This window comes from Hippichthys cyanospilos, chromosome 5, assembly GCF_059441005.1.
Source record: "Hippichthys cyanospilos isolate Australia breed blue-spotted pipefish chromosome 5, RoL_Hcya_1.0, whole genome shotgun sequence".
NCBI lineage: Eukaryota > Metazoa > Chordata > Actinopteri > Syngnathiformes > Syngnathidae > Hippichthys > Hippichthys cyanospilos.
Genome location: NC_142373.1, coordinates 951,888 through 968,367, shown reverse-complemented (window position 1 = coordinate 968,367; position 16,480 = coordinate 951,888). Strand labels below are relative to the sequence as shown.

General features: G+C 40.3%; 1 long non-coding RNA gene across 1 annotated transcript in view; it reads left to right on the top strand.

Annotated features, from left to right (window-relative positions):
• Window positions 1–389: 389 nt before the first annotated feature.
• The window catches only part of LOC148423099 (uncharacterized), a 104,086-nt gene continuing 87,995 nt past the window's right edge, over window positions 390–16,480 (top strand). Inside the window, exons 1-2 of the long non-coding RNA XR_015865535.1 lie at window positions 390–461; window positions 7,613–7,692. This is a non-coding gene — a long non-coding RNA (uncharacterized LOC148423099). The remainder of the gene's footprint in view (window positions 462–7,612; window positions 7,693–16,480) is intronic.

The following is a 16,480-nucleotide window of genomic DNA, read 5'->3' as shown; positions in this document are numbered from 1 at the left end:
TATCCAGCATGAGGCGCCGCTTTGAGGCCAGAGTGCGCTTGTTTGTCCAAGGGGGAAGAAGGCGTGGGTGAAAACACAATGTTAGTATTTGCTGCCAACATTGCATATCAATAAAAGGTGGCGCTAATAATGCTGTCTTCAGGTAAGTCTCCCAACATCAGAGCGAGGAGTGCAAAAGGTTGTTTTATCCGTTATATAGCCCACAATTGCTTCAAACAAGAGCTAACATGCTAATATGTGCGTAAACACTGCATGTACACACGTTCAGGGCTGTTTATGTCCGTCTTCGCTTGTTTATCCCGATGGTCGGCTGGAGCGTTCCCTGCGGAGGTCGCCCCCTCCCCACCTCTCCACCCACAGCTGACACAATTCCTATCATTTGCCCGAGCCCACCATCAGCCGGCGGGCCGTAAAGCTGTGGATGGATGGTGTCATGAAAGAAGACAATTATGAGGCAGAGGGTGAGGTCTCCCTGGGTTACGCTTTTAGTCAGATTATTTGTTTTGTGTACTATTTGAAGTAGAAACGCCCCAAGCTCGTTCTTGCGTTTTGTTTTTTTTTTTTTTTAACTTTAGCTGTGCTTGTGTACATTCTTGTGATGGTTGGTTTGTGTTTTTCTTGGCTGGGAATGCAGTTTTGTGATGACCTAATTGGCCATTATTGGATGTTTAAGGCATACATAGGCAGTGTTGAGAATAATGCATTACAAAAGTAAGATAAAATTACTTTGATGCATTACTTTTTGCTGTAACATGGAAGTGTAATGCATTATACACCAAAAAATAGTCATATATTTTTCTGTACAAATAACAGGAATGCAATGCATTACAATGCATTTTTAATTTGAGCGTGGTGGGTTTTTTTTTCCCCCCAAATTTACCAAAAACACTGCAAGATCGGAGGAGAAAAGTTCAGACCAAAATGTACTTCCTTTTATTAGTATCTATTACAGCAGAGATGAGTGCGGCAGCAGCAGACGACAGATTGAATATGGACAATATAAACTCAAGATGGACATACACCTTTCAGTTCATTAAAGATAAAGGTAAGAAGAATAGAATAACTAGGTGGACTTTGTGCACCAGTAATTTGACAAATGTTTTAGCGCGGTGCCATAGTACTGTGAAGTTAGCAAAAAGAAAACACACGAAGAATTGAGAGTGGGGATAAAACATGCCAGTGAGATCCGTGTCGCAACTAGCAATAATGACAAGGTAAGCTAACACTAATTTTCACTGTACAATTGCTATTAATAACAGTCTATAAATAATTTTGGTCAATGTGTATCACGAGGAAGCATACGGAAACTCAAATTAAGCACTCAAATTAAGCAAATAACCTATCCAACTGAACTTGAATTTGAATATTCATTCATTTAAATTGTGGAACGCACTAACTGCCTTTGCCTAAAGAATTAACAATGCATGACTATGCCGTGAAGTTAATAAAATAGGGATTAAAATACTAAAAAAAAGATTTTGTATCTTATCTTTAAAGTTTTACAATACAATACAGATTTACTTATTTGTACTGTTTTTAGGCTTAAGCCAGCCTTCCACTGGATTTGTAATGAGTGTAATGAGCTACATTTAAATAGTGAATCCATATCTCCAGTTATGTTGGTGAGAGTAATATAAAAGTAATGCAATAGTAGTGTAATGCCTCACATTTCAAATACACTAATATTGTAAGTTGTGAAATAACTTGCATATGTACTGTACATATGTATACAGACTAAACTGAATTTACCAGAATCAAAGCTTGTCTACAGTATACACTTTACAAGCTAACTTTAGAAATACAATGTACTGTGTACCCTTGAACAACTTTTCACAAACTACAAAAAAGTGGGTGTAGACTGGGCCTAATCTTAAGAAATACTAAAAAGCTGTGTAAAACCTGCCTTACCACTAATAATTTAGAACATTAAAAAAAAAAAAAAAAACATGTCGTGAGGCTAAAAAAGAAACGATATTTAAGCAGAAGCAGCTCTGTCAGTTTGCCTTTTGTCATTCGTCATTCGCCAGCAGCCGGCTCTTCAGTCCAGCATCATTTCAAGCCAACCAAATAAGCTTCTCTGTTATCATCAAACTTTGTTTGACAGGTGCTCATTAGATTACCCGATAATTTTTTTCTGTGTATCGGATTGTGTGAGTGCCCACATTACGAGTCTGATCCAATACAGTTTGTGCTTCCAATGCCCTACTTTATGTTCAAACCAGTGGGTGAAAGCACCAGGCTCCTGCCTGTTTGGTATCTGGCTACCCGTGCCAAATTTGGTCACATTTTTGATGAGCTGCCATCATTCTTGCACTGTACTGCACTGTGCACTGAAAAGCACAAAGCCCGTGTCAAAAGGGCTTACTGGAGAAAAGGAAGTGTGGATGTAGCTAAACGTGCAATGGCTGACACCATTTTGTATCTCTAAAAACTGTAAACTGAAAAATATGGTAATTATTAGGAAAGCAATTTTTTTTTAATTATTTTTCTTGCTACCAATATTTAACAGTACAGGTAAGAAAACAAAGAGACTCTTAAAAAAGTGATATTGTCTCAGGTATAACTTGCTAAACAAATATTTATTTGTTGGCAATATTATTTGTTGGCAATATTATTTGTTGGCAATTGGCAGATTGCTTCTCTGGAATAGGAACACGTGTTTACAGCAGGACTATCCAGAAGCCTCACTTGCTGAGTGACGTTACGTTCTCTCCGTAAGACATGTCTCGTCTCTGTAGCATACGCATAATGAACAAAGCGTTTGGTGAGAAACTAAGCATTGTCTCTGCAGGGTGTTTGCCTTGTGTGCTACTCATACAAAAGCAAGTGTTGTGTTGTTCGTGCATATGCCTTGTGGCATGCTTCGGGCCAGGAGCCGTGCAACCAAGGACGTGTGCAGGCTCCATTAGAATGGGTTTGTTGTGATAATCACAATGGTGTACCAATCATAGTTACACATGCAAAATTAGCAAATGTTTACAACAGTGAAAAGAAGCAACAGCCTATGAGCCACCCACTGTACATGTATCTTAATTGATCCGGACCACATGTAATGTGATTGCAAATCCGTATGAAAAAAAAACACATTAAACAAACCCATAAATGCTCAAAACATATAATCAGTCAGATACCCCAAAAATCATGGTAAACTACATATCATGGTTTTAGGGTTACAGTTCAACAACATCTGGTGTTAGCTGAGGTTGCTACAGCATTATTTTCAAAAAAAGACGCAGGTAAACTGAACCAACGTCCAAATCCATCCTTATTCACACACAAGAATGTTACTAAAAATGAGAGGAAAAAATGATGCCTTCAGCTGATTCAATTAAGAGTGCACCGATTAGAAAACCACTCAAAGGTAATACATTTGAAACCTTTATTAATTGCAGTCTTTTAACATACACACACAATCATAAACTTGGTGAAACACAAATGCTGCTCAACTTCAGGTATATATGATAAAGTGAACTCACACCCCGTTGCCACGTCATTTTATGTGGCTTCGAAAGCAAATCATGTAAGTTTCCATGACCCTTGCTAAACTCAGTTCCAAAACTTTAGCTTATCGTGTATAATGAAAAATAATGTTGAGATTTTTTGGTTTGTTCTGTTACAGTACACAATAAATGAACATACTAGAATGCTTTACTTCTGATTTCAAAACAACTAAGCCATCAATTTGTTGTATACAGTAATAATACTGTGAGACAATTTAAAATCGACTTGGTTTCCTCATCATATCGGCCCAATGAAGGAAGTTCTCGCACAAAAATGGCCCGCGACAAAAATGAGTTTGACATCCCTGATCTAACACAACATGTGTCAGAAAAGTTCCAGGACCGATGTCACAGATGGTGGATTTCAAATTCAAACTATGAAGTCTTCCCCTTCAAAGTTTATGCCCCTGGAGTCTATCACACTTTCTCAGCCCCTGGTTCCCTGCCCGTAGTGAAGGAGTGCAAATCCATGAACCGTGGGAAAAAGACACGATTTTGCTCCAGTGTGGTGAAGTTGAATGAAACGTGAGGTTCCTTCCTGCCTAATCAGCTGGACCCTGCAATTACCCCCTGCACTCTGTAATCTATTTTCCTGCTCATCCCAAAGTCATTTGCGTGAAGCCTTCATCAAATAACGAAATATAACGACTTAGCGTCCGACTCTTTCTCATGAAGATCACCATGGGCATGATTCCTCCTCATGGCTAACACACCATTGAGCCACCATGGACATCAGCGGCCATGGCAGTCCATAATAATAATCAGATTGGGTCAACGGCATCTCAGGGCTTGAGCTACCTGTGGCCATCTTTGAATGTAATTGCACTAATAGCATTTTCACCAACAGGACCTCGCCACCACCTTCAACCCCCCTGGACTAATAATGGAACATCCTGTACTTCACATGAGCGCTCACGAATTTGTAAATAATTACTATCACATGGAGGAAAATAATAGGCGGGCCCAATTGAAATTCAGTGGCTGGAGGCGATGTGGTAATCATGGACGTGGAGCAGGACAGGGAGGGAGGAGTGGGGGTGTATATGGAAAAAGGAGAAGGTAATCCCATTGCAGACAAAGAGTTAGGAGTGAATAATGAGCAACTTTGCACACAGTTCTTATGTGCGACACCATTTGTCAGTAACGACTGTGTATTGCTTTTTTTTTTTCAAAATGAACTCAATCATACAGCATTCTGCCTACACGCTGGGCCAGGCTTTGCGTTCAAAGCGGTAAAAACTCGCGACCGGGTGATGGATTGAATGCGTTATCCGCTTATTAGCGCAACAGCCCATTATCAATGTGCCCGGCATGTAATGCAATAAAGACAGGCTAGCTTGCCGCCAAGTAGGAGTTCAGTGAGAGCTACCAGGTTCCATCAGTCTCAAATGAGCACCACAAATCACTTGCGGCATGCCGATACCGGTAATGCAGCCGTCAGCATATGAAAATACAATATGTACAGCAAGAGGAAAAGTCTAATTTGCAGGCAAGCCTCCTGCGCCTGCTGGGTGATTGTTAAGTCTTGTACACACGATTTTTACCATTAATGTGAGCGAAGCCACACATGATGAGGGGCTGAATCATGCGAACATGCATTCTTACTGCTCTTACAAAGGATGGTGTACGTATAAAGATAACCACAATCTCTGCAACAATCTTTTCTACCAGATCTATTTTAGTAACAAGACTGACCTGAGAGAGGCAGCAGTATTCCTTTGTTGTTGTTGTTGTTTTTATTTCTTTAAATACAAACAACATTTAAGAGAAATGTCATCTGGGTTTTAGGACGAACCACAGTATCGAGACAGAACTTTTAAATCTTTTAAACATCAAGTGTAATGTACATTTGATCACCACGTTTGATTAAACATGGAAGACTAGTGGTCATCTCTGGTACTACTCTTTAGGTCGAAGTAAAAAAAAAGTATACTATAGTCATTTTTGTCTCAAATATGTAAAGTATAAATACTTTTCACCTATATTTCACCTTTTTCATGGATTTCACTTTCGGCAGGGGTTATTCGCGCTCCATTAACTGGGGAAAACAAGCGAATGCCATACACCATTTTTAAAATTGCTGCATTGGATCCTCATGTTTTCCAGGATTGATTTTAAGGTTAATTTATCAGTTTTTAAACATGCCATATTATTGATTTGATCTGCTTTTATCACATCAAATCTTTTGGTTCTTTGAAATTGGTCTTATAAGTATTCCTTGGGTGAGATACATAACAAACGGTGATGCTGCAATCAGCCAGGTCCACAATTATGGAACAGCCTGCCAGAGGTCATCATATTGGAGTGTCTAATACACCTATCAAACATGTTTTTGGAGTGTGGGAGGAAGCCAGCATGCCACACAGGAAGGCTGGAGCAATCTGGGATTAAATTTGGGACTCAGAACAGTGAGGCGGATGTGCTGACTACATATATCTCTCCAATAAAAGATATATGCATCTTGATACACTTTAAGTGGACCAGTTTGGTCTCATTTTCATTCTGCTCTGTTCTGTTAAAGGGCATATATCATTCAAATTAAACTTTTGGGACTTTCTAACAACATTTGAATGCTATTTCACAAGCAAAAAACACCCACACAGCTCATCAGCAAGCTTTGCAGAAACCTCATAACGATCCTGATCCTTTGAATCAGGTGTGTTCTAGCAAGGAGACAATCAGGAGAGCGGCTCTCTGGGTCCGGAGTTGCCTACCCTGTTTTGACCCACTACTAGGCAGTCCTGCTCATTGTTGCGCTGTCAGTTACCAGCCCACTCAATCAGACAAAATGATGGGGTCATTACTTTGTTACGTTCCTTATTGAGTACCGCCCCCATTTTGCCCATGCAGACTAAACTCATGCCCACATTCTCGTAGGAGCATTTTTCCTTCCTTCCTTCCTTCCTTCCTTCCTTCCTTCCTTCCTTCCTTCCTTCCTTCCTTCCTTCCTTCCTTCCTTCCTTCCTTCCTTCCTTCCTTCCTTCCTTCCTTCCTTCCTTCCTTCCTTCCATCCATCCATCCATCCATCCATCCATCCATCCATCCATCCATTTTCTATAGCCGCTTAGCCTCACTAGGATTACTGGCTGGCTGGTGCCTATCCCAGCTGTCTTCGGGTAGTAGGCGGCGGACACCCTGAAATGGTTGCCAGTCAATTGCAGAGCACACATAGACAAACAACCATTCACACCTAAGGACAATTTAGAGTGTCCAATTTACTTTGCTAAGCATGTTTTTTGAATGTGGAAGGTAGCTGGAGGGCCCGGAGACAACCCACCCAGGCTCAAGAACATGCAAACTCTACACAGGAAGACCACAACAAGCTGGAATTGAATTTGAGACTCTGATCCGAGAGACAGACGTGACTTTCACTGAGCTGCCTGTTATGTACTTTAGTTTTAGAAATAGAGTCAACAAACTAACTCTTTTTTTTCTATACAAAATTATTTCCTGTCTTTATAACCAGACTGTTAGTGAGAATATTAAAAATATATAACCCTTACCCTAATGCACACATTTTCAAAAGCACTTTTTAGACGACATTTTCTTTATTATTAATTTACTGTATATAAAGGGTACCTAAACTTAATGACAAAAGGAAAATGTGGGGCCCCCAGTGACAAGAGATGACAACCACTGCCTTAACTCATTTGTTCAGTGTCAGCACCACAATAGTGTATGTGATTATCATATCACTTAGCCTTGCCTTTATTTGACTCTAATTTTCATGTATTGACTAGTTTTGAGCAGAAGACAATGAATGGCAAACTTTCACAGACCACACAAACTGATATTGTGGTCCGGATATGTTTCAGGACAGAACTTATTTTTTAGAGACATCTGATGATTGGGATTTCCTCCACTGAGTAAATTGGAGTTCAAATTTGGCCTGATCCTCTGTTTGCGTGTAATTGGCATTTGATGGTCAGCTTCTGCATCCTCATGGACATGTTTGATGTCTTGTTGTACATGGGCAAGAGATGTAAACAAGACAGCGAGTGGGGAAAGTTGGGCATACATGTGATTATTATTTGTGTATACCTGGAAACATGGCTGTGCACCTGTGCTCATGAAGAATGTTTTGTTGGGTACTTTGTTCTCTGTCCCGCCAGAAAAATAATTACAGCGATGGAGGAAGAGCTTCAGAGGACGTCAGAGAGGGTTCCAGCAGCAGTAGGAAGACAGTAAGATGGTAATTACATCGTCTCACGTTGGACGTCCGTCAGAAAACTTCTTATGTTAATAAATGTTGCATTTTTACATCTTGTTTTGGAATAGCAGTAGGAGGAAAAAAAAGAGTCTCGTTATTGCATGATGAGCCACTGAAAAAGCAGGATGTCGGGCAGAGACAATGCTGCCTCTTTTATAAAGATTTATGACACGCATGCCCACAGACGACACCCCCTCCTTGCTTCACTCAATGCTACCATTTACATATCGTACGCTCAGACATGCATGCACACTCATTAGGAGTGGAGGTGCGCGGTCTGCGTGAGATGACACCGGATGAGATGCACCTCCTTGACAGCAGATCTGAGAGAGATCCCCGTGTAAGAACAGCAATGAAGGCTCCTAATATCTTTGATAGTGTCGTTATGCTAATGACAAGGCCCCGATGCAAAATTCATGAAGTGTATCGAGCGTTTGAGCATTGCCGATACTTACAGTATGGTGGTACGAGCAGCCATTATGCTTTTGCCCTAATTGTTTTTTGACAGTTAAGTGTGGCTAAATGACTTTCAAGCTTTAGCGTCTGAGTGCTGGCATGAGTTAGCATTGTTTTGATTCCTTTTGCAGTTAGTTGCTACCCAGAACCAATATATAGAGCAATGTTACAAACATAGCACAAAGACAGTCTTTTTGTTGTTGTTGTTGTTGTTGTTTTTCACAGTAGGTGTCAGTCTGTTTGTTCCTCTAATAAACAGTGTTGTAGCACAATCAACAGACAGAGTATAGAGTTGTCACAGATAAACAGTAGACGAGAGCGGGTTCACATGTCTACATGGCGGCCATGTTGGTAGGGGCGAGTGTACAATCAAAGCTAATGGAAGGCAAAGATGTTTGCTTTGAATCGCCAGTCACACAGCTCAAAAAGACTGGATCGTATATGTCTATTCATATTTATGGCTGTTACATGCATTTGACAATAAAACTTGACAAAATAACTCTTGAATCTTGAACATGTTATTTTTGGTGCACTATTCAGGAGGAGCACAATCATCCAAGCTTGCTAGCTGTGCACCACATCACCCAAGCATCAGACGAGTTAAGTTAGAATAGTTTCAAGGTTTTATAAATGTATTTTCAAATCAATGTTTATTTTACTTTGTTTGATTTGTACTGTTTGGGTTTTTTTTTTTTTTTTTTTGCAGTATCGCTCAGTGGTAGTAGTGCAGTCGTCTCCCATCTGAAAGGTTGTGGGTTCATTTCCCCGACTACTTTGATGATGTCAGTTTCCTTGAGCAAGACACTGAACCCCCAGTTGCTCCCGATACCGCATCATAAGTAGCAAAAGTGCCGTTTAATCGAAAGTCCATTTACCATTATTGTTCCCCCCAAAATGAATCATACTCTTCAGTTTGAAATAAAGTCTCAATAAACAGGTATTATTTGGGGAAGTTTCTATATATAGGGGACACTGGGTTACAAGACACACCAGGTTATAAGGCTGCACTAAGAGAAACAAACCAGCCCTAGTGCACAGTTAATTTTTACTAAAAGTAAATATTGTAATCATCTTATTGGAATAAAAATTAAGGTTCTTCAATTTCACAGACAATGGGTTCTAGAGGATGACCGCGTCCCGTAATTAGTATGTTAAAATTGAAGCTCCGATGCACAAACTGTACTTGAGCAGTGATTCTCTATTGTTAGAGGAGGGTCTTGCACAAATAGACCACTGACATAAAGTATTACAAATCAAATTATTTACTAGCCTTTCAATATGGCTAAACTGGTGCATTCAAATTGGAAGAGAAAACCACACAAACAGGAAATTTATCTCCAAATCATAGTAAAGGCTAGATGACTGCAACATGTGACTGTGTGCACTTTTACACCCTAGTGTGATGTAGAAAATAGACGCTAGACAGTGACAACTGCTTTGACAAAACAGAGTGAGAAGTGAGAATGGAGTGGATATGGGGTGTGTTATTTATTTTATTTTTTTATGTCATTTCAATCTTTTTCCTTGGCCCACAGATGAAAAATAAACCCTAATCATTCACTCATGACAAATCATAGTAATGTAAATGACTAATAATTGGTAAATCCATTTGATTATGTTTACTGAACATAACTACCAACTAACCACCTCCAATTTTTATGATAAATACTGTATTGCATCTTGGAGATCATTTGCTCAACAGGCTTGAATATTTTAGTTGTCACACCTTCAACTCCCCCAAAATAGAGTTTTATTTACATTCAATGAGAATAGCCTAGCTGTGTTCGGCCTGCGCATGCTGTGTCTTGACGTAAATATGTCATGACGTCTTTGTATAAAGAGATTAAAATGGTGGCATCTTACCGTAATGGGAGGATATCTTTTAAATATTTGTAACTTGTTTTTATGAAGGTGTTGTTTTAATAAGTGATAAACAATTAGAACTATTGTGCTAAATATACAAATAAATTGCGTATTTACAAATCACCTGACTGATCCTGACATGTCACACGGCCGAATTGATTAACGGAACAAGCACGTAAACGGCAGACTGGAATAAATCAGGGACTAAATAGTGACCCAAGATGTTCTTTTGGAAAGATTTCGATCGGAATGCCAAAAAAAAAAGTCTCACCGTAAACCCGGTTATCGTTGTGATTCCCTGGTACAACATCTAAGCAGAGGGAAACGCAAAACAAATCAGGCAGGGGGTCCTGCGGTGGAACCCAGTCTATCCTGTCACTTCAAAAAAATTTCCACATCAGGCTGTCCATCATTGACTGTTATGAGTTTGGACTCTGTGACGCTATAGTGTGTGCATTCACACTCGCTGTGTGAGTAAAATCTCCAAGGAGTGTCTCTCAAGCACGTTTTCATTTGTCAAGAGGAGGTCTGGGTCCATTGGAGATGGCACAGTTAAGCGGGACTGTCATCCAATCAGGAGGCTTTTTGATTCGCCTTGAAATCGCTGCTCAGTTCAGATTAACCTGCACCCCGACGCAGGTGTGGCAATGCAGCGTGATTAGAGGAATGCTCGCACATCTGGAGAACAATTAGCTCGGAAGTGAACTCAAGCAACAATGTTGTCAGATTTGACGCGTTTAAATATAGAGCCGCTCAAGTCGCATGGGTCAAAGGCGTGCGTCGATGAGGAGGACGGCTTCTCTGATTTACCTGCTGCCATTGCTAATGAGCTTTTAAACTAACAGCAACTAATGTAAATGCATTTTTAGTGTGGTTGGTATGCACAGTAAAGGAAAGTCTGATGTCTGTCAAGTCTGGTCAGGATTCATTTGAACAAGAGTACTGGCCATGAGAATGGTTCTTACTGCCCAGGTGTATCTCGTGGTGATCTACCTGGTCTTTTTGGGGAAGGTGTTATGAGTTTTGGTGGACATGTCGTTATGCGTTTATGCTAAAGGTAGTTTGAAAACGACTTTGCAGAGGTTTTGAGAGGCACCAAAAGCATCATGCCGTTACTAAAATAATAGTAGAAAACGTGTGTGTTTGTGTTGTGTGCGGTGATTCAAAGGCTACTATATGAATATTGGCTTGTCTGCTATCAAAGCTGTTGTCTGAATATTTTAGCCGCTGTGAGTGGACACAGAGAATTAGCAATGATGAAGTGACAAGGATGTCTGTCAATTGGATGTTTGATGCCAGCTCACAGCGAATTAGAGGCGGCTAGCTGTGGAAAATAAACAGCCTTTGAAGCGCATTATTATGTGACATGCTGCATTCACTGGTGGAAGTGGTGAATTAATGAGACAGTAACAAAAAAAAAAAAAAAAAAAATCCTCTCTATTTCCCTTTAAGCAGTTCCAAAACTTCAACACAAAGAATTAGCATATGTAACTGAAATCCTACACATCTGGGCCAGAAGTTTATTTATTTATTTATTTTAGCACAGGTTTCACACTTAAAAGCAAAAGCTGCCAAATAAACATTTGTATTAATGCAAAAACAAAATGACAACTTTACACTTTGTATGCAGATGTCACAAACACAGTTTAATCTGTGTAGTCCAATTTTTTTTTTTCGACATTGTTAGTGGATTGTCTTCTGTTCAAACTAACGACAGGCATGAATGTATGTGTGTAGAAATAATATGAATATGATGCATCAAATGCCTACTCATCGGCCATTCCTTGTCAGAAGTCCCAAATTAAACATCAAGTTAAAAAATAAATACATTATGATTGACAGTACAGTTTTGACTAAGAATAGACTCAATTTACTACAGATTTGTACACAGTGCTGGCCAATAGATCAAATAATTTATTAACTTATCATTCCAATCATTTAAAATGAACCAAATGATAAAATTGCAGTTTTGCATAAGAGGTGTTGATAATAATTGCTGACAACCAAATTATGCACAAGCAATGAATAGGTATGACATTTTGTGGAAGCTATGAAAGTTAAGTTTACATTAAAACTGATGATTCAAAATCAGCACATATTATTGTATGAACATTCTGTAGAGTATTTATTCTTAGAGAACTCAAACCTTTGAATAAATTGATGTATTACTTCAAGTAATATTGTTTAACAATGGAATCAACCAAAACAACTGGGGCAAAGGCCCTCCAAAAGAAATCAAACTAGAGCATTATCATGTCCAATCCTTCTACCAAGCAAAAAATTAAAATGTTGCTCGAATTTCGACTACTGTTGTAGTGTCTTTTTTTGTAGAAATAGTTGCTGGAGTGGTCTGAAAATTGGCTAAATATAATGAAAATGGCACCAAATTGGCAAGACTGCAGACACATTGTAGCTCCTGCTTGCTTGCACTGACATTGATATGTGCATTTAAAAAAAAAAAACAACAACAATCAAAACTGACTACACTGCAAGGGCTGATCAGAGACAATGAGCCGATGTGGCCGACTGGCTGTATTGTGCTGAGATCTGGACTTTACGCTTGTACAATATTTGGAATGCTTAGCCTAGCTTGGCTCAAGAACCTAAGACATTAAATTAGGTTTTCACTCCCTTTCTTGTTCTTGCAAATGGCTCCCGGCTGGAGTACTATGCTACAATTCGCTATCAGTTTGACCTAGAGGGGGTGCGGCCACACCTGCGCGCCATTTCTCTCCCACGGTTCCCATCGTGGAAAGCGGCTGAGTGACAGCTGCACTTCAAAGGATCACATCTGTCATGTTTATCTAAAACATCAAAATATGAGAGCGGGAGAAAGAGAGAGCGAGAGAGAAAGCGCGAGAGAGAGAGCGCGTGAGCGAGAGAGAATAGCTTGTGTTCACAGGGGCCAATTTGGGATGATTGGCCTTGAAACGCAAGCTTCCCTGTGTTCCTTTCAAGTGACCCATAGCCCGCCGGTGTAGTGTAAAATTATCCCGGCCATGTTTGTGTTGTGTCAGATGTGGTGACTGCCAGAAACTCCTCGTAATTGTCTAAGTGCTCCGGCGTGTCAGAGCTGTCCGTCACTCCTCCCAAACTTCAGCTTCTCAAAATATTTTCTCTGAATGGTGGCGGACAAACTACTTTCACTGATGGAGTTGTCACTTTGGTGCTTTTGCGAGGAAAAATATTTTAGCTGGGTGAGAACACACATACACAGACACAAAGCGACTGACATGTGTTCCCGCTTTTTGGGAAAAGGGAAAATGAGAGCAGCGTACTTGTTCACTCTTTTTGTTCTTTGATACTTTTACAAATTCAAGACTATGAGCTTTTCTTGTCACATCTCATTGAAGTCGATGTTAACCTGAATGTGACACTGCAAAAATACATTCCTCGCTAATTCTGCTCTTTAAGATCGGACACGCATAGGCGTTTTCTCTCATGTGTGCACTTAAAATGGAAACTATTGAGCGGGGATCATGAAAAGAACGAGTGTGACGTTTCATTCCATTTGGGAAGACGGTTAGCACACACGAGAGGCACGCAAACTGGTTGTACTCAAGGATCGCAGCTTAAAAGGATGGTAGAGCAAAATGATGTGTTGGGCACATTTGATAGGTCTTCAGAACAGTTTTGAGGATTCTTGAAGGTTTTAGTTAAGAAAATGCTAATTAAGTAATTACATTAGCATATAATGTCATAAGAAAGCAGCCATTGTCAAAGTAAAGTCGCGTTCCTTCGCTACTTTGGGGTTTAAGTAGTGTGGCTTATCGCAAGAATCATTTGTGACCGTAACTTCATCTATTAAAGATGAACTTTTCTGTTTGTTGGTTTTCTAGCTTTTTTTCGTCCTTCTAAATTTTTACTTTTGTTCACCAAATTGCCGGACGTACAGGGGGACGCGTTTTAAAAATAACACACTCTCCACCAGAAGGCTGAGCAAGGCGCAACAGAGTCTGGAAAATTCTCGGACATGGTAAGCAAAAAAAGAATAAAAGCCTATTTATCGCTAAGTGCACAGGCCCTCGCCTATGAAAATATGGCCCTTCGTGTCACTCAACTCAACAAATAAGACACAGTTTGAAGCTGATTCCGTCAATTCTGAATTGTGATTGAGAACAGTAACTTGCATGCAAGATTATACGATTCCAAATTTAACAAATTTCTACTTTTCAATTTTCTCGAGGGAATCTCTGCCCACACTACAATGCATCACATACAGTGCCTGGAGAGATGGTGACAATACTTCACATTAAAAATTGTCAATGCTTAAATATGATGTCAAAGAATTACAAGCGCTGTCAATTGAAAGGTTTATTGGTTTATATTCAAGATCGTCAAATGTAATTATTATTATTCCTTCCCAGGGCTGCGAGACATTGACATTTGTGAAACGTGTGATCTTATGGCCAGTTCGAGCGCCACCACCAACCCCCACTCGCCTACCTTATGACTTCATTTTACACTCCAAGCACACCATTGCTTGTCTTCCAAGGGAGACAGAAAAATCATTCTTTAATTGAATAGGTGTCAAATATGTTTTCCAAATGTACTAAAAGGTTATCGTTGTTACACGCGGACAAGCGCGTATATTGGAATCAATGTTAACTTTGTTACCAGGGAAATTTACGGCCTCTCCGAGGTGACCGCTGTGCGCCGTCTCAATCGGTGTGTTTTCGCAAAGTGCAGCTTGGGGCTGATTTATAATGCTGCGGTACGAAAAAAATAACATATCGGAGAGGCGCAAAGGAGGCATAAATAACAAGTCTATATTTTTCTTTGAGGGTGTGACACGTGAAGATTATGTATTGTTAGTGTTAGAGCGGCAGGGGGCCGGCGATTTAAGGCCGACTCTGGTAATATGAATAAATGACATACGACTCCAGAGACAACCTCTGGTGGTTTCATTCAGGCGGGAGCTTGGATCGCTTCCCCTCTCTTGACACCTCGCCTCTTTTTACAGCAATCAATGCTGGTTCAAAGGGATAATTTAAGAATGAGCAGGAAGACAAATAAAGACAGCAAAGGAGCGTCGCGGTTATTCGCCTGCAAAGGCGTCACGATTTGTCTTGAGCAAGTTTGCTTTATCTAATAAAGTGTCTACGGATTAAGATGGATACTTCAAACGCTCCGCCGTCTCTGTAATCACAGAGGAGGGAGGCACAACTCACACACACCTCGCTCAATTTATTATTAATAAGTACATCAGTGGGAGAACGATATCCTGGGGACCCCAAGCACCCGCCGAGCGCAGCATTCATCAAAGCGTATCACAATACTCAGGATACACGAGCTCCAATAACAGATAATTGATGGGAGACGTCTGTGGTCGTGGCTGATGCTGATGGTTATATAATGATATTAATATCATTTTACACTTCACACCAGATGAATGTTGCGGGAGAAACGTGTATGCCGTTTTTTACGATACTTCTAAAGGGCCTGTTTACGAGAGAGGGAGGCCATTCTAAGGGGCGATAGAAGCGGCCAAAGTAAATTCAGTGCTCCTTCCGTAGGAATAAAGAAATTACAAACAGTCCACGACTAGAATAACACTCAAGGCCGAAAAATAGTCAAAGGACCATAATGAACACGGTGTTACACTAGCGCCATGTTGTGGCCCCAGTTAGCTCAAAGACGGCTCCCAGTACAAGTAGGTTCCAGTAAAGTTCCAGACAAGCGGGGAATGAAATTATTACACCCATTCAGAAGGTTTTACACAAAAGTGCTGCAAACAAAAAGCTATAAAAATGTTAGTCTTCCCACAGTATTTGGCAAAGGTGCCACGGGGTCCCCAAATTCCCTATTTGCAGATTTATTTACTTATTTAACTCTTGTGCAGTTGGTTGACCATTTTCCGGTCATTTCCTTCTACGTCATTCTCGCGGTATTTTAGCTAAGAGATGGCAAACGCTGGTAGTGTGATAATTAAATGGGTTAGGTTAAAATTTGACATGCTATCACCATCTGGATGAAATTTCAGCTCAGTGTCTTTTTTCAAAGCTTTCCCGTTGATGTGTGATACCAAACAAGGATGATGTTCTTTCATCTATCCATCCATTTTTTAGAGCCGCTTATCCTCGCAGGGGTCACTGGCCTGCTGGTGCCTATCCCAGCCGTCTTCGCGCAGTAGGCGGGAGCCACCATGAACTGGTTGCCAGCCAATCACAGGGCACACAAAGATGAACAAACATTCAGACTCACAATCACCCCTAAAGACAATTTAGAGTGTCTAATATACGTTCTATTCGTGTTTTTGGAATGAGTGATGAAGCCGGAGCGACTGAAGGGAACCCATCACAGCACGGGAAGAACATGCAAACTCCAAACAGGAAGCTCGGAGCAAGCTGGAATTGAACGCGGACCTCAGAACTATGAACTGTGAACTGTGAACCACAATGCTGGAGACGAATGGATGTATTAATTTATTTAGATTTTATCTATAAAAAAA